A 20009-nucleotide genomic window follows, 5' to 3' on the forward strand; every position below is an offset into this window, starting at 1 on the left:
CATCCTCTGCACATAGTGACGGGGGCAGGCTGTGATATCCTTGTGTAACATGCTATCACTGATACCTCCAGTATAGTCACTTGGACAAACTACTGAAAAGCATCTGATGCCGGTTGACCTGTGAGTCCACAGATGGAGAGAAAATTGGTCAGAAAACAAAAATGATAAAAAATGAACTGCATTAAATATATGATTGGACAAAATTGTCGTTTTTAAAAGAAGTTACTTTCTGTTAACTAACAGTGAAAAAGCCTGACAGACTTTTTTTTTTAAACCTCAGGCAGATCATAAAAGATTCATGTAATTGCGAAGTCCAGTGCCAGCATGTCTTACTCTGAACTTCAAACTAATTTTTATATTTTAAAACTGGACATGAAAGGCTGAAAAGATGGCTGTCCATGGGCCACCTGACTTTTTTTGTGGCTTTAAACCCCTCCCCTGTCTCAAGAGGGAACAAAAGGAACATTCCAGACTGATGTGATTCAATGCCCTTTCCTATAACCAATCCAAAGGGTTTTTGAATGATCATGACTAAACATCTTAAACACTCAAGGTGTTAAACCACAACACAGGGTTTCAGAGTCAACATGACACCACCCCTTTTTGGAAAAGGACTTGGACTTATAGAAACTCAAATGATGAAAGAGCCATGTTTTCTGTCTGTGTTTAAAAGATCAGCAAAGGTGTTTGGAGGTAGTTCCACCAAGGCCATCAAGCTATCTGCAAGTAATTCAAGCAGCTGAGGTAATCAACAGCAATACCTTGTAAGCTGGAGATCCCAGCAGAGAGAAGACTCCGTAACCTGTTCTAACTTTGAGTTGACCCAAAAACCAACCTTCTGGAAATTCGATTACAGGAGACCTCACAGCCTGTTGATAATTATTCACTTCACGAGACCCCTGCTTCAAATTTAAAGCATGGAAACCATCCAAGAAATTACAGGCCTGCCATGTGCGAGCTGAATATCTTAAACCAGAGGCTGAGATAATTGTAAACTGTAACAGTACATTACCTTCACCTGTATCTAATCTTTGTGTGTTTGCAAGTGTGTGAGATTTCATGTTTAATTCGGGTTAAGTGTGTGAGAAAAATAAGTTTCTTTATTTTTAATCACACAAAAGCTTGCTGCTGGATTTATTTGGGATACACATTCTGAGGGTAAAAAAGGCAAAACATACTGATCATAGGAAATAAAGGAATATAAACATTCTGTCCATGACATTATTCTCTAGCACCACAAATTTAGTGGTTTACATTTGAAGGTTATGGGGAGTGCCAGAGGGATGTAGCATTCATACATTAGCTGTTAATTATTGACTAGGGGATAGCTTTCTGCTCAAATAAATTTATTTACATTGATGTCATACCACAAAATGAACACAAATGCTTTCCCATTATCTGTGATCTTAGGACAAGCAAACATTCAGTTTCATGTCATGCTCCTCATTTTTTTTTGTTCATTGTTTGTATTTAAGACACTGAGGGATTGGAGAGTGAGATTGGAAATTGGGCCTGTCAGATGTTTCCTGGTGATGCACAATTTTCTTTCCTTTTGAATTGGTTCCTTTTTCACATTGACCACCATTGTGAGGTGTTCAGAGATGACGGACTCAGAATCCAAACAGGAAGGTCGAGGGTTACCCAGTAACATCGGTGAGTAAAATGCCAGCTCACTCCACTTTCTCAAAGCAGCGGGTATATCAAATATCAATGGTTAAACAGCTTCACATGAGAGGTTTTATGATGGCCATAGGTTAAAGTAGATTCACAGCATGAAAATGGTGCCAGTTTTATTACCATTTCACTCCTTTGGGCCCACAAAAACATAACAATACTTCACTAGTATCTTAAAGCTATATCACCTATGAGGAGGATGTGTTTGAACCGCGAGTTTAATTTTGGACTAATTGAATAGGAAAACACAAGGTTGATTTGGTACAATATCATTGAAGATATTTGCAAAATCATTGTTACAGGTTTGCAAAGAAACGTACTTAAGGAAACCATATTCAGCCCATATTATATTATGATAAGTGCATTCCACTATCATTTTTGCTGTTCAGCTCAGTTTCACTATGTATTCCTTTAATAACAAGCTGTGCAACATCATCAACTTGACATTTGTAAATTTTGCTCGACACCAGCTTTGCAATCATAAAAACCTGCTGACAACAGCGTCGTGACAGCAGTGGTAAATAAAAGTGAGGAATTGTGCATCCACGAGTGTCCGGGTGAGAGAATTCTTGTAATCTCAAGATATTTACAGATCAGGAAGACTCATCCATTAAAATAATAAGAAAAAAAAAGCCTTACACTCCCTCCTCCCAATCATGTAATGAAACTAGAGCTTGAGTAGAGGGTAGATTTTCACCTTCACCACTTGGGCAGGAAATTGGGAGAGAGCGCTATCTGCCTGTTACAGAATGTGCCAGATTTTCTGTTCACTTGGATACAACTTGTCATTAAGAAGATCCCAATTAAATAATTGTAATCTCAAGGTAAGGGTGGGGTGTAACTGGTCTACGCCAGCAGTGCAAAACGGGCTCATTGCGATTTTTCACTGTGCCAATTTTTATTTTCCACAAACTTGGACAAATATTGCCAAGATTTTTAACTTCAAACCAAGTCTCTGAAAAGAATTTGAACTATTGCTCTGTGAACTTCAGTGAAAAGTAGAATGGGTGCGGTGAAAAGTCAGCCATCAAGTCACTATCAGCTTGTTTTGTGCTGCTGGTGTAGAATAATTTCACCTCCAAGATTTCCATACAAAATAAAAAGGTGTAAGTCACCCCATTACGAGTATTTTCCTCCACTATTCTACATGAAGATCGTAAGTGTTGATCGCTCTTTGATGAAGTACCTTCTCCTTGCATGTGTGTTAATTTATACTTTCACCCGTTTAGTCCATGTCCCTTTGCTTTCTTGTCTCATCTTATCTTGAATAGGCAAAACCCAACTCAAACCAAAGCAGATGGGGTTAAGTCAATAGAGTCAGACCAAGATATCAACCTAGATAATTCATTCAAGTCCATGAGGGTGAGACTCGTATCCGTGACATTCTGATTCAAAGGCATATGTGGTAACATTGAACTAAGGTTGACAGCAGACAACCTGGAGGTGTTGGTGTCTGCTACCTAGAGGTGCTGGCTATTCCTGGTTGACCCAGAAATTCATCATTTTCAATCTAAGCTGAAACAGTTTTCAAACATCTGAAATCTCGAAGCAGAGCACAGATTGTTTCCTTGTTTAAGAAAATTGCTTCTGTCAGAGTTTATGGCCCGGAATTTCCTCAGAGTTGTTCCTGAATCACTATCATAAATTTTGCTAGGGTGCAATCTCATGGAAAACCTCAGCATAAAATTTTGTTTTCCCCTCACTTCTGACGCACGTATGGTGAATTAGATGGAGGAGCTCAAGAGGAACTAATTTCACGGCATCTTTTACATCCATCAGAGAGGGCAGACAGGGGCAACAATTTTAACACTTTGTCTGAAAAACAGCACGCCCAACAGTGCGGTATATCCTCATTGCTGTACTGAAGTGTCAGCCTAGATTCTCTGCTCAGTTCTCTGGAGCAGAGGGGAAACAACCTCCTCTAAGACGTTTGTCCTTCTAGGAGGTAGAAACAACGGGGACAGAATCTCAAATTATAAAACTTAAAGCTTATTCTTGTAAAAAAAATGTTCAAAACTTAAAAAAGTTTGCTGTTTCACAGTGAAAAGGAAACAGTAAATTCAGAACTTGAGGAAACCCATCAGGAACCCCAAAAAAGGTCAAAGATATAAACTTTGTGAGATTTTTGTCAACGGCTACAGGTGATGAAATAGCCTCAGTGCCCTCACAATGCAGAAGTGTAAAGTGTAAACTCCAGCCTGTAAATGTAAATTTAAAATCTCATTCAATTTATAGCTAGAATCTGCTTGCAGTTAAGAAAGTAATCTGGATTTCCAGAGTCAAGCAAAAGGAATAAGTAAATTAAAGCTATAGCTTCTATGTCATTCAGTAAAGCACTGTCAAAACACACTACATTTAGGCACCTGCTCAAGATAATGCAAAATGTTTTTTTTGTATAATAATAACCGTTGATAAAACCTAAATGTGGCTACCATTCATCATTCTCACGCGCATGAAAAACGTTGTTCCAACATAATGAAAAAAATCACTTGAGGACATTTGCTATCCCATCTGCAGATAAGACAGCACAATATGAACTTCAAGGCATCTAGAATCATACAGCACAGAACGTGGCCATTGGGCCCATGGTTCCTTTAACCAGTCATTGGAAACAGCTACCCAATTAGTCTCACTTCCCTGCTCTTTTGTCGTAGCCTGTAATTGTTTCCACTTCAATTATTTATTCAATTCCCATTTGAAAGTTACCATTATATCTACTTCCAGCATCCTTTCAGGCAGTACATAACAATTCACTACATAAAACTTTTCTCTCATCTACCTTCTGGCTCTTTGCCAATTACTTTAAATCTGCATCCTCTGGTTACCGACTCTCCTGCTAGTGGAAACAGTTTCTTCCTATTTACTCTATCAAAATCTAATACCATCGGCTGCTAACATGTCTAATTTCTAGGCATATCTCATATTGAGCGTGTCCAGGGTATTCCCAATTGGATCTTTTTTTTTAATTCATTCATGGGATGTGAGCTTCGCTGACTGGGCCAGCATTTATCGCCCATCCCTGAATTAATTAGACTTTGGTAAGTCTCTCTGCAGCTGAATCTTAATGCAGTCTTTAAGGTTATTGTCAAACTGTTCCCATTGCATTGTGTAAATTGAGGTGTACAAGGTTTATTTCAAATCCATCACAAGCAATTTGCCTCAACTTCTGTCCACTAATGTGGCATTCTTCTTACAGAAGCTCATTCAATATTTGCACGAGAGGCAAGCTGAAAAATATACTGAGGGAACCTGAGAGAGTTTGTGAAAGAGGGAGTTGAGTACAGATGTTTCTGTGTGGGAGCTTCACAACAACAACTTAGATTTGAATAGTGCCTTTAACATAATAAATTGTCCCAACGCCCTTCATAGGTGTGTTGAAGAACAAAATCAGACGCATAAGACAATACCTGGGCCGATGGTCAAAGGCTTGGTCAAGGAGGTAGGTTTTAAGGAGTGTCTTCAAAGGAAGAAAGAGAGGTAGAGAGGGGAGAGAGGATTAAGAAGGGAATTCCAGAACTTAGGGTCCAGGCAAATGAAGACTTGGCGACCAATAGCGGAGCAAGTAAAATCAGGAATGGTCAAGAGACCAGTTAGGGTGCGAAGGAGTTTTCTCGGGATGCATAGGAATATACTTTGAAAATGCTAGGTCCAGTTCACTGCCCTCTGTGCAATGTGGCACCAAGGACGAAAGACATCTTTTGTTGGTGGCACTGCCAATGCCATCACAGCAAGCACACTTGATAACCCCTATGCCTTGTCAGGTTTTTTAGGGGCTGATTGTACACATTCAACATCTGAAAATCAGGCAGATTTTGCCTTAAAGCCCATTTAAAAATTGCTCTGTGAAACTGGACTCAAACTGGTTTTTTGTGCATCTTTAAAATAAATGCAGGGGTTTTACAAATCATTTATTCCTAAAGGGGCAGATTTCAAGTAACCTCATTCCTAGATCGAGGTTCCGTCCGCTAAATGAACAGAAGCCTGGGATAAGCATTATGAACTTTAAGTAAGCTATCCTTGGGTAGGATCTACATTGAAAGTATGCCCCATTCATATTGCAGGAAATCCTCCAAATTGTTGAGCAATATAATTTGGTTGAGAAATAATCGTTTGGTAGTGCAGAACGTGAGTATTGCTGAAAAAAGATATCTTGTCGAAGCTTTTCATCTTGTATTCATCAGGACAATTGCAAGAATACCAATGTCAGGGGAAGCAACAATTTATACTGTATGAGAAGAGAGTGCCAATTGTTTGACCAGTGGACTCTGATTGGTACAGGATTTGCCATGAGGAATGCACCAGTTCATGGTGACTGACAGTTAACTGCCAAGCATTGTTTGAAATTTAAACCAAGCAGCTTGACTCTGATGAGTCAAGGCTTTACCCTGAGGAATGAACCAGCGAATGGCTATCACTTATTTTATCTAGCTGAAGCAGGTGCAATGTGTGTACATATTCTTTCCTGTCTGCAAAGAACAGGGCCCTGTGTATTAATATATGTAGCTCCCAGTACATGCGAATGCACCACACTGTGAGCACAACTGACAATCTTGAATTGGTTGTCAGCATAATTTTTAGTACACTGAGGATTATTTAGTAAATAAATCCTCACCATCCAAGGGCCCAAACACTCCTTTCAAGTGAAGCAGCATTTCACTTGCACTTCCCTCAATTTAGTCTACTGCATTTGCTGCTCCCAATGCAGTTTCCTCTACACTAGAGAGACCAAACGCAAACTGGGTGACCGTTTTGCGGAACACCTTTGGCCTGTCTGCAAGCATGACCCAGACCTCCCTGTCGCTTGCCATTTCAACACACCACTTTGCTCTCATGCCCACATGTCTGTCCTTGGCCTGCTGCAAAGTTCCAGTGAAGCTTAACGCAAACTGGAGGAACAGCACCTCGTCTTCCAACTAGTCACTTTACAGCCTTCCAGACTGAATATTGAGTTCAACAACTTTAGATCATGAACTCTCTTCTCCATCCCAACCCCCTTTCCGATCCCTCTTTTTCCAATAATTTATATACATTTTTCTTTTCCCACCTATTTCCATTATTTTAAATGTATTTCCATTCATTGTTTTACCTCTACCTTTTAGCCTATTTGATCCTTTCCCCCCACCCCACCCCTCATAGGGCTATCTGTACCTTGCTCATCCTGCTTTCTATCCTTAGCACATTTCTTAGCTAATATCACCACCTTCAACACCTCTTTGTCCTTTTGTCTATGACATCTTTTGGCAAACTCCACCTATCACTGGCCCTCTATCCAGCATTACCTGTCCCACCCCCCCTTAAACCAGCTTATATTTCACCTCGCTTCTATTTTTCCTTAGTTCTGTTAAAGAGTCATACGGACTCGAAATGTTAACTGTATTCCTCTCTGCAGATGCTGTCAGACTTGGTGAGCTTTTCCAGGTATTTTCGTTTCTGTATTATTTAGTGAATGTTGTCCATTCGCAGAAGCACATCTAATGTTGGACACTGTGTTTTGAATTTTGCAAGCACAGGCTGGGTGGTTATGGTCTGTACCTTGCCCATTGCAAACAGCAGAAGGGACATGCTATTTGAAACGATCTTTGAGATGGACAGCCTACATACCTAGCACCGCTCTGCCGCTGAAATTCATATACCACGTTACTCATTTGTGAGATGGGCAAAAAAGCTTCAACAAAATGTCTTTTTTTAGCACAATTTGGTTTCCTATGAGACGTTTCTTCCTATGCCAGCTGTGACTCAGTCAGTGGCACTCATACTATTGAGTCAGAAGGTTGTGGGTTCCAGTTCTGCTCCAGAAACCTGAGTGCATAATCTCAGCCGACACTCCAGTGCAGTAGTGAGGAAGTGCAGCACTGTCAGAGGCGGCACCTTTCATGTGAGTCATTAAACTGGGAACCAGCTAAGGTTAAAAGCCCAGGCGCCATAATCAAGAATGGGGTTTTGAATGACCTGGGCACATGCAGTAAAGTTCTTATGGACTTTCACTTCACATGATGGAGGATCAGCAGCCAGACAGTTCAAAGAAAGACCCAATAAAGACAAAAATATCCAGCTGGTTTGTAAGAGTGGTTTGATAGTTCAGAATGCGAACAGCCCCACTTAAAATAGCAGATGGGACCTCGACAGAGTTTATTCAGACAGGGTGTGGCCACAGAGCATCTAAAATTTTAGAGAGTTTAATTATGCAAGGCAGTTCTTTTAAAATTTAACCCTATTATCAAGAATAGAAAATAATTCACTTCTGCTAAACTTAACTGTGACTCCTTCAAACCAGCTCTCTCAACGATATTATCTTTGTTTGAATTCAATTTTCCAAGACCAGAGAAATTATTAATTAAAATTGGAACATCTTTGTTTTTGGGCAGTAAGAACAGATAATAGATCAAATGGCCTTTGAACATTACACAGGATGAAAAAATGCACGTCAGCGTCTAACTATTTAAAAGAAAGGCTTGCATTTATTTAGCACCTCTCTTGGCCACAGGCTGTCCCAAAATGCTTTACAGCTAATTAAGTACTTTGGAAGGGTGGTCACTGTCATTATGTAGGAAACGTAGCAGCTAATTTCAGCACAGCAAGCTCCCACAAACAGCAAAAGGATAGTGACCAAGTAATCCATTTTTGTGGTGTTGATTGAGAGATAAATATTGACCAGGACAGCAGGGTTAACTCCCTTATCCTTCTTCAGAAGAGTGCTATTGGATCCTTTACACGCAACTGTGAGGCCAAACAGGAGCTCAGTTTAATGTCGCATTCAAAAGAGGGCATCTCCAGCAGTCCTGCATTGGAGTGTCAGCCTTGATTGTTGTGCTCAAGTCCTGGAATTGGTCTTGAATCTACAACCTTCCAGTTCAGAGACAAGAGTGCTACCCGCTGGTTATTACATATGAAAACATAATGCATTAACCTGCAAGAATCAAAGTCCCAAAATGCAACTCACTGCAGTATATCTGGTGATTCAACTTGTCTGTTCAATTTCACCTTCACCACCTTGGTCTGATCACACAAGCAGCATTTCCAAAGTCTGTACTGTACAGACTCTACACTGTTCTTAGTTGCCATTCACCACACAAGGTTCCGCTATCCATCATGCTTTTGCAGAAGCTACTAAATGGAGATTAAATGCTTCTTGTCAGAAGAAATGGGGAACTGTGGAGGAGCAAAGGATTAGGGTGCCCATGTGCATAAATCACAACAAGCTAGTAGACAGGTACCAAGAAAGTAATCAAAAAGGCGAATGGCCTTTACTATTAATGGTATGCTAATTATATTGTCAGGCTACACAGGTGAAGGGTATTGTTTAAATACTTTGAGCACATATGAAGAGGGGGCAGCTAGGACACTGGGTGGGTGGAAGGAGAGTTGTAACATTGAACAAAGTCAATAAACTCTCTTGATAAAGAAAAGCTCTGCGTCTTGGTTTTGACTTCACCGACTGGCCTGGATCCTATTAACGTTTACATGTTGGAAACTGGAATACCAAGGGCACAGAGTTATGCTTCAGTCATACAGATCCTTGTTCAGACTCCAGCTGGAGTACTAAGTTCCATTCTGGGCACTGCATCTCACTAACACCTTGGATGGGATAGAGTGCAGATCCACCAGAATGATCCCAGGGTTTAAAGGATTAAATGATGAGGATAAGTTGCATCAACTTAGCTTGCATTTCCTTTGGCATGGAAGAGTGATGAATAGTCTAATGTTAAAATTATAAAAGGATTCAATAGGGTAGATAAAGAGACACTATTTTATATGGTGTGGGAAACAGAACAAAGGACATAATCATAAAGTGTGAACGAGGCCATTGAATAGTGAAATCAGGAAGAACTTCTACATACTAAAGTTAGAAGATATCTGGAACTTTCTGCACCCAAAGGCCTCTAAATGCTGGGACAATTGAAATTTTCAAGACTGAGACTGATACATTTTATTAGTTAGTGGTATCAAAAGACATTAAGCAAAGGTGGGTGAATGGAGTTGAGGTACAGATCAGCCATAATCTAACTGAATAGCAGAACAGAATAAAAGTGCTGAATGGCCTTCTCCTGTTGCTAATGTTCCAATGGAAGGGAGGTAACATTTTTGGTGAATGCCTGCTCTATGTAACTATGAGAAATTAAATGGGCTAAACTACAAGAATATACTGGCAGTAAAATTTGAATGATCGAACAAGGTTGCTGTCCAAACATGAGAGGACTTGGCAAGCGTTCAATTTGATGTTTCAGCAGTTTGTGCTTAAATACTGAATACTGAGGAATCTCGAAAGCTTAAACAAAGGCGGCAAAGCAATATCCTGGGAAAGGGCTGCAGCACAGCTAAGCAATTTCTCAACTACTCAGCTGTAGCAAAACTTTCACTGTCAGTGTGACAAAATGAGCTCTGATGTGAGACAAGTTGGAGAAGATGAGAACACGTTCTCAGCATAGATTTTGCCGTGAAGCAGAATTTGGGGACGGGGGTGAGGGGGGTGGAAAGAGGGTGACTTGATGTTTATGGAATTTGATTGCTGTGCAATGCTGCAATGTTTATTTATCGACAATATGAAACTGAATTGAAATTCTGAACCCTTCTCTCAAATCAGCTAGTTTGCTTTGGTTTTGATTGGTGACTTAGTGGCCAATTGCATGCATCAGATAAAAGATAAAGGAAAACAGTAACCTCCTGAATCTGAAGGGAGAGTGAATGCCCGGTATGAAAACACAAGATTAACACCGCCAGACTTTAGCAGGACTTAAACTTTCTGACAAATAGCAGATGCCCCTGCTCTACTACGCCACTCAAGCTGAACGTGACAAGGATCAGGGAACAGACCCACATCATCAGCTCTATATCTGCGATAAACTATAACTTGCAGAGTGCAGAACACAACTCCAATTTGACATCATGAGCCAGGCCAAGCTAGAAGTCAAACTTGTGACTACGGCCAGTTTACTATTAACTACCACATCACTTAAGTTAAATACTGCCTTCTGGATGTGCATTCGAGTATACTGTAGGTTTCAAAGACCCATATTGAAAGTCAATGCATAACTATGTCACTTTTTGGTTGGGCACAAAATACATACCATCCCGGGGGCCGTAAGCATTGAAAAGAATGTCAGCACAAATATGAATGAGGTTTTAAATGGATTTGTTCATGTACAAAAATCCCCAGATAAAGAACGTTGTCACCCTGATCATTAAGTAGTGAGTGGATGCAGCAACTAGACCACCAAGAATTTGATGCGCTATGACAGGATTTAGAAGCACATCACTACTGGGCCACCAAGAAGTATCTGTACACCGTATAACATCAAAAACCTTACAAACTGGGTTAATACATTGCAGGAACTCAGTGTGTACCCACCCATAGGCACAGAGGGGCTTGGATGGAGATCCCACCTTGCAATAGAATGCTGGGAACAATTACACAGTCTTCCAATGTTCCAGCATTTTCTAATTTTATTTCAGGTTTCTAGCATCCGCAATACTTTGCTTTTGTCTCCTAATGTTCTGGTTTGATACTTTGAGTTCTGATAATATTAATGCAAAAATACCATAAATAGAATGATGTCTGGGGAAAAGTGAGAGGAGGAGGCGAGAGAGAGAGATGTTGATTGGGATTGATTTTGTCTTTCTGTTCATAAATGTTAAAAGAAAGTCTTGCATTTATAAAGGGCCTTTCATGACCACAGGATGTCCAAAAGCACTTTACAACCATAATGTTCTTTTGAAATGTGAATGCACAAAATGCAGAAGACAATTTGTATACATCAAGGTCCAACAAATACCAAATGATCATGTCCACATCGTGCATTTGAGTGATGTTGGTTGAGAGATAAATATTGGCCAAGACACCAGGGAGAACCCTCCTATGCTCCTTCAAATAGTGTCATACTGTAGTAATTATAGTTTTGATAAATGTAGGACAGTAGCTTTAAAAATAATCCTGTATTGTAGGATTATATGATTTGTGTAAACCAATGAGATAGTAGCGTGGGGAACCTCTAGAGAGAGAATCCTTCTTTAGTTATAGAGTTTGATGCACACAAGTAGTTGATGCTACTGTCTTGTAAATTAAGTTCAGTGTTTCTACCAAGAAAAGTGGCCTGGAAAATCAACTCTATAATAAACGAGGATAAATCAGATCCAGTGCTGTCCCTCACCCAGCGATTGTGAGTATCTAAGATAATTAAAAAGAAAGGAAAATATACTCATCCGAGATGCCACAGTTTGGCAGAATCAGTCCCTTTGAACCTGCCACAGACGACTGGTCTCAATATATAGAACATTTTGCGTTCTACTTTCAAGCCAACAAAATCGTTGGGGAGGAAAAGAGAACGATTCTCCTGAGTATTTGTGGGAACAAAACCTACAGTTTAATTCAAAGCTTGATGGCCCCCAGCTCCCCTGATTTGAAGACCTTCAGTAAATTACTAGACCTCGTTAAGGTACATTTCCAACCCAAACCCTCAGTCACAATACAGAGGTTCAGGTTCAATTCACAGAATAGCGTCCCAGGGGAGACCATTGCTACCTACGTGGTGAAATTAAAGCAACTAGTGAAATGTTGTGATTTCAGTGAAACCTTGAATGATGTGCTCAGGGATCTTTTAATCTGTGGTGTACAAGAGAATACTATTCAGTGAAGATTGCTGACTGAAGTGAATCTTGATTTTAAGAAAACGTTAGAAATAGCGCTTGTGATGGTCCTTCCAAATGATTCAAGGTGAGCAAAATGGTGCCATTTTCCTGGTTGGGTGGGAGTGGTCAGCCTAAAGTGGTGCGAAAAGCCGGGACTCCGACACGAAGCGGGCAACAGCTCCCGCTAACCAAACATTTAGGGGAAACAGCTTAATAGCAAAGTCGAAAACCAATTCTTATCGATGTAGAAACCATCATACTCCTAACCATTGGTGGTTTAAAGAAATGGAGTGTTACCTTTGTCACAAAAGTGGGTACGTATTGAAACATTGCAAAGCGAGATTAAAACAGGCTTCCAAGCAAGAGACGAAGTCCAATGTAGTATACAGTGTGGAAGAGCCAGAAACAACCAATTCTGACATTTATTCCTTATTTAACATGAAAGTTGGGAAGACAGAGCCAACTACTGTCACAGTGCTAGTGAATGGTAAACCCTTAAAAATGGAAGTAGATGTGGGTGCTTCTACCACTGTAGTAGGAGAACACACTTTCAGATATGTAATTAAAGGTGCTCAACATTTAAATTTGGAACAAACCTCTGTCAAGTTGAAAACGTATACAGGTAAAAGGTATCACCGAGTCATTGTTCATTATAGACACCAAACAGCACAACTATTGATGGTGGCCGTCTAGGTCGTGATTGGTTGAATGAGATTAAATTAAACTAGTCCGAAATGTTCCAGTTGCGAGTAGGAGGACTGACGGAGCTGCTAAAAAGATATGACATCCTCTTCAAGGATGAACTGGGAAAAATCAAAGGACTACAGGCCAAGATTTATGTGGACTTAGAAGCAAGTCCTCACTTCTTGAAAGCAAGACCGGTGCCATGCACCCTGAGAGAGAAGGTTGATGCTGAATTGAACTGGCTAGAGAGGCTGGGTGTCATAAAAGCGGTTCAGTTCTTGGAGTGGCAGCACCCACGGTCCCTGTCCTTAAACTAGACCAGACCGTCCAGATCTGTGGGAACTATAAGCTAACAGTCAACAAAGCAGCCAAACTGGACAGGTATACTATTCCCAACATTGAAGACCTCTATGCAAAACTAGCAGGAAGGACAATGTGTAGAAAGCTTGACATGAGTCACACATATCAGCAACTGGAACTGGAACTGCAAAGAACTTGTGACCATAAACACCAACAAATGGTTATATCAATACACCTGCCTGCTTTTCAGTGTTAATTCGGCCTGTGCCATTTTTCAGAGGATGATGGAGAGTTTGCTACAAGGACTGCCTCATGTTGTGGTCTACCTGGACAATGTACTAATAGCTGGATTCACAGAAAAGGAACACTTGGCTAATCTAGAGGAAGTCCTGATTTCTACAAGCAGGAGTGCACCTGAAAAAAGAAAAATGCACTTTTCAGGCAAATGAAGCCATTTATTCGAGCCGCCGGGTAGATGTCCAAGGGTTACACCCTGTTGAAGAGAAGGTTAAAGCAATCCAAGAAACACCTGCACTTGAGAACAACTCTGAGTTTAAATCATTTTAGGGATGGTAAATTATTATGGCTGATTTCTACCAAATTTATCAGCAGTTCTCGTCCCTCTACATTCACTGCTAAAGAAAAACCAGCGTTGCGTTTGGGAGTCACCCCAAGAGGAAGCTTTCATGAAAGTAAAACAGTTCTTGCACTCTTCAAATTTGTTAGTGCACTACACCTCGATAAAGGAGTTGGTGCTAACCTGCGATGTGTCCCCCTATGAAGTGGGAGTGGTACTATCTCACAAGGTGGTTGACGGTACAGAGAGGTCGATAGTTTTTGTATCCAGGACATACACCGCAGCTGAAAAAAGATACTCACAGATCAAAAGGAAAGGTCTGTCGATTAATTTTGGTATAAAAAAATTCCACCAATACATACATGGGTGACATTTCACAATAGCATCAGACCATAAACCACTTTTAGGTCTGTTTAGCAAGGAAAAGGCTATACCTTCCATAACTTCTGCACAAATTCAAAGATGGGCCTTAATTTTGGTGGCATATGAATACACCTTTGTACAAGGACCAGGGATTCGTATCGCAACGCTGATGCCCTAAGTCGTCTTCCTTTGCAAGAGAACAATGACCATGTCCCAATTTCCAAAGAGCTCGTATTAAAGATGAATTTCCTGGATTCCTCATCAGTCTGTGCCAGGCAGATAAGAAACTAGATGAATCGTGATCCAGTCTTGTCTCAAATAAGAGACCAAGTGTTGCATGGTTGGTCCCAGGAACCAGTCCCTGATGAATTGAAGCCATTTTTCAGTCGAAGACACAAGATGAGCAGTCAAGATGGTATTCTATTATGGGATGCATGAGTAGTAGTTCCTTCACAAGGAAGAGAACCACTCTTAGTAGAGCTACACAGTGCCCATCCAGGAATCTCACGAATGAAGACGATAGCACAAAGATATCTTTGGTGGCCGGGAATGGACAGTGATATTGAAAAGGGGGTAAAACACTGTGTGCAATGTCAACAGCTACAAAGGTGACTGGTGGCAGCCCCATTACACCCATGGGAGTGGCCTGGTAGACCCTGGTGAGATTGCACATAGATTATGTTGGTCCTTTCCTTGGAACCAAATGTCTACTGATTATAGATGTTTACTCCAAGTGGTTAGACATTTATGAGGTAAAGTCACTAACATCAGGCGCTACTATAGAAAAACTACACTGAAGCTTTGCCATCCATGGATTGCCAGAGGTGATTATCTCAAATAATGGTACTGCATCTACGAGCGCTAAGTTTCAACAATTTGTCAGCCTGAATGATATCAACCACGTGAAGACTGCACTGTACCATCTGTCATCTAAAGGACTGGCAGATAGAGCAGTACGAATTTTTAAGGCAGGAATGAAAAACTAACAGGTGAATCGTTAGTAACTAGACTTGCTCATTTCCTATTTCGCTACAGAACAACCCCCCAGTACTACGACAGGAGCAACACCCGCAGGATTACTGATAAGGACCGTCTTCGAACAAGACGAAGCCTGATACTTCCCAATTTGGTGGGGAAGGTGGAGAAAATTCAAGGAAACCAAAAAGCGACTCATGATTTCCATAACTGAGAGCCACACTTTACTGTTGGGGAAGCAGTATGTGTATGGAATTTCGTTAGAGGACAGAAGTGGTTACCTGGTAAAGTAAGCTCTGTGGCCGGGCCATTGTCATGCCATGTGGAAGTGGAGGGCCGGATCACCCATAAGCATGTGCATCATTTAGGGAGAAGGGAGGTACCCCAACAAAATGATGTTCCACCTGTAACCATTGCTGAACCTGTGGTCCCTGTTGAAGTTGCTCAGCCAAAGATGGACACACCCAATGTCCCTGTCGGAGTGGATAACACTGAACTGCCTGTGCCTCATAAGGTACCTGATGTTAATGCAGTTCCTGACAATGTGATTTTTGCAGAAGAACCGGAAGTCGTGGAGTTACGACGTTCCACACGGATCAGGAAACCGCCTGAAAGATTGAACTTGTAATTTCATGACCTGTGTAAATATTGTAATGTCATGAGATAATTATCCTTGTAAATACAACATGTACAGAAAAGTTAAAGGGGGAGGAATGTAGTAATTATAGTTTTGATAAATATAGGACTGTAGCTTTAAGAATAATCCTGTGTTGTAAGATCATATGAACTTTGTAAACCAATGAGTTAGCAGCACAGGGAGCCTCTAGGGAGAGAGTCCTTCTTTAGTTACTTAGTTTGATGCACACCCGTAGTTGCTGCTGCTGTTTTGTAAATAAAGTTCAATGTTTCAACCAAGAAAAATTGCCTGGAAAATCAGCTCTATAACATATAGGACTTTTGATGTCGACCTGAGAACACAAATGGGGTCTTGGTTTAACACCTGCTCCAAAAGACAGCATTTCTAAGTGTACAGCACTGCCTCAGTAGTGCACTGAAGTGTAAGCCTGCATCATGCGCTCAAGTATCTGGAGTGGGACTCAAGGCTACATCTCCTAACTTGCAGGCACAAGTGATACCATGGAGACAAAGCTGAGATCTTACTGCCATTTTTCAGAGTGTGTAAATATTGGTCCACTTCAGATTAACATTTCAAGTTCAACGCGCTTTTCTATCACAGATTTTGATTTTTTTTTTCACACTCTGAATAGTACTTTTCCAAACAGCAGTGGGCTTCAATGGCTATACATGTTAGATATTCAGTATCAACATTACATTATCTTTTCAACTAACAGCACGGCTTATATAACTCAAAGAGTTCAAACTGATTATTACAAATTGTAACAGCTTGAGTATCATTACTGGACCTTTCCTATCCTAAACTTCCAGCTATATATCTCATCAGGGAGTCAAAAAAAATAACAGATAAAGAAACAAGGACCAAGAAAACTCTGGGAAGTTCCTATCCAATCCGCTGAGGTGATCTAAACAAACTCATTATCAATTGCTTGTTCTTTCATTGCTCTGTCAGGTGCACTACATATATATAAGGTTCAAATGAAGAGAAGGAAATATTGAACGCTACTCTGGTACAAAAAATAAACACTTGCATTTATATAGCACCTTCACAACCTCAGGACAGCCCAATGAACTTTACAGCTAATTAAGTGCTCTTTTTGAATGTAGGAAGTCTATCAGCCAGTTTACACACAGCAAGCTCTCACAACAGTGATGTGATAACGACCAGCTAATCTGTTTTTTACGATGTTAATTGAGGGATAAATAATGCTCAGGGGTAATTCCCATGCTCTTCTTTCAAATAGTACATGGGATCATTTACATCACTCAGATGGGGCCTCATTTTAAACTTTCATCTCTGACAGTAAAGGACAGGAGTGTCACCCCAGAGGTTTGTGCTCAAGTCCTGCGGCAGAATTTTACGCTCCCCCTCTGACAGGTTTGTAGGCGTGGGGTAGCCGTAAAATTCTTTGGATGGCCTTGCCACTGGCAGGGCTGTCCCTAGGGAGGGTGTGTGGGGCCCAGGGCGAATCACACTGTGTGGAACACCCGTCCCCCACCACACCCCCCACCCTTCTGGTAACATTTTTAGACCCCTCCGATGGCTGGGCTCCTGAGCGTGTGTGTGAAAAGGAGAATCAGCAGTGCCCCAGCTACTGAGCACTCGGTTACAAGCGCGTACTGCACTGTTGACTGTGTTGCACGTACAGCTACACCTTGCCTCCAGGACAGAACAAAATTCTTGGCTCTCCTTTTGTTAAAGAGAAATACCTGGTCTCTATGGGATTCCGTCATAACATCTTCACCAATGCGCCCCACACCCCAGCTAGAGTAAAAGACCAGAATTTTCCACCCCCTCGTGCTGGCGGGATCTTCCAGTCCCACCAATGTGAACAAAGCTGCAGGGAGGGCTGGAAAATTCTGGCCTTTCGACTTTTTTTTAAAAAAAACTTACAAACATGATGCAATAAATAATTTGACTTTATTAAAAAAAAATTTGACTATCCATCTTCCAACGTTAAGCAGACGTTAGTTGCAAACGCGTACTGGAAGAAAAATAAAATAAGAAGTGGGACTGAAATAAGCACAGCGAGTGAGTGAATCACCCAGCAGGTCAGGTGCTATGCGCCATGTGCTGGCTTTAAAGACGTTAACTAGACGTTAACTAGCTCAGAATAGTTCATCTTGCCTCTCTGCGGTGAATGAGAGTTGCAATAAAACCTGCTCTGCCCCTGCCGCCAAGGTCAGCGCTGCCGTCTCCAAGGGTGACAGACGGTGCTGAGCCCACAACGCATTTTGGAGAGGGGATACCTGCTTTGCTTATTCGCTTATATCCACCAGTAAACACTCACTTTGAGCTTAGTGTGTAAGAGACAGTGGATCAGCTGGCATGTACTGCAGGCTGTACCACATCTGATACTGTGATGTTGAAGCGCAGGGGCCCCCCCAACAAAGCGCAGGGCCTGGGCTGGTCACCCTGATTTACCGTACCCTAGGGATGGGCTCTCTCCCACACTGCCCTTGCCCTAGTTGAGGCCCTTAAGTGGCCAATTAGTGACCGATTAAGGGTCATTTCTCGCCCAGCTTCAATTTTCAGGCTGGCTGGGTGAGTTCAGGGGCTGGGGAGAGCCCGAAAAGCAAACCTACCCAGGCCACAGGTGGGAAGGAACGGCAGGGTGCATTCATCAACGGCCTCCTTTTAACATCAGGCACCCCTCCTAAAACGTCTGGCCACTGTGGGTGCTCCCTCCCCCACTGGCCTCTCCACCAACGCCCTGACCCACTCTGCCCACCACCCCCTCAAGGCCTCTCCTCCCCGAGACCCCCAAAACTTACCTGGGTTCTGCACTCCTGGGACATAGACTCTGGGGACTGCTTGCAGTCCCTGCCCTATCCAACATGGCTGCTGGGACTAGACAGCTACTGGTCAATCAGGCTGGCAAGTAGCTCTCTGAGGTGGGACTTCCTCCCGAGTGAGGGCTGGAAGTCCCACCTCCAGCCAATCAACACACCTTGGAGCATTAAATGGCTGCAGGGCAGTGAGAATTGGCAGCAATGGGTTTGCCGCCGACTCCTTGAATGATGAGAAGAGAAATCCTGCCATCTGGGAAATCCTGAGCCTTGCGCGAGACTTAAACTCACAACATTCTAAATCAGCAGTGAGGGCACTAGGAAATGAGCCACAACCGACACTGGTCAGTAACATGGTTTGAAAGGGATATCTTTCCATACAAGGAAAAGAATTGTTGAAATGGTTTTGTGATATCAATTCCTCAGCCTTTCTGGGTCACATGATCAATATGTTTCGGTCACAGGTGAGATTCTTTTCATCATGTTGTTTACGCAGGCCAATGACAATGCTTAAGATCAAGAGTAACCATTATCAGGAAAATAATCACATGAAGGAACTATTACTGAAGAATAAAATTATGGAATTCTTTCTCCCACCTCAATGGCCTTCACTGGCAATTGCCCAGACCCCTGCTAATCAAGCATGGAACTGCCAGGTTAATCAGAGATGGGTGAGATAGTAGTGTAGTGGTAATGTCACTCTGGGCTAGTAATCCAGGGGCCCAGGCTCTGGGGACATAGGTTCAAATTTCAGCATGGCAGCCGGTGGGATGTAAAATCAACTAATAAACTGGAGGTCAAAGCTAGTCTCGGTAATGGTGACTGTGACAGCAATCATTGATTGATGCAAAAACTCATCTGGTTTACTAATGTTCCTCAGGGAAGGGAAATCTGCCATCCTTACCTGACCTGGGCTACATGTGACTCCAGACCCACAGCAATGTGGCTAACTCTTCTCTTCCTGCAAAGTTTGACATAATTTGTGTGCAACAGCACTCATTAGACATCCACTTCACTCAAAAGCAATCATTTAGCTATCATCTAACATTACAAGTAATGTAACTGATATCAATGTCATCAAGTTCCCAAAAGCACAGCATTCAAAGATTTGTGATTCGCAACGTCACTTAAGCATTCTGACACCAAAAATAATCAGAGTTTACTTTCCATGGGGAGGATCTTCCAGTCGGTGAGCGAGGGGGGGTGGGGGGGGGCCCACTCGCCAACGTGTAAAACAACGTGGGATGACGTAGGGCGGAACTCCCGACCTCACCCCGCGTCACCTCCATTTTCAGGTCGGCGGCAGCGCAGCCGAATCAGCTGTGTGCCTGCCGACCTGTCAACGGCCTATTGAGGCCATTTAAAAAGTCATTACCCTCATTAATGG

Source organism: Carcharodon carcharias, chromosome 1 (assembly GCF_017639515.1).
Source record: "Carcharodon carcharias isolate sCarCar2 chromosome 1, sCarCar2.pri, whole genome shotgun sequence".
NCBI lineage: Eukaryota > Metazoa > Chordata > Chondrichthyes > Lamniformes > Lamnidae > Carcharodon > Carcharodon carcharias.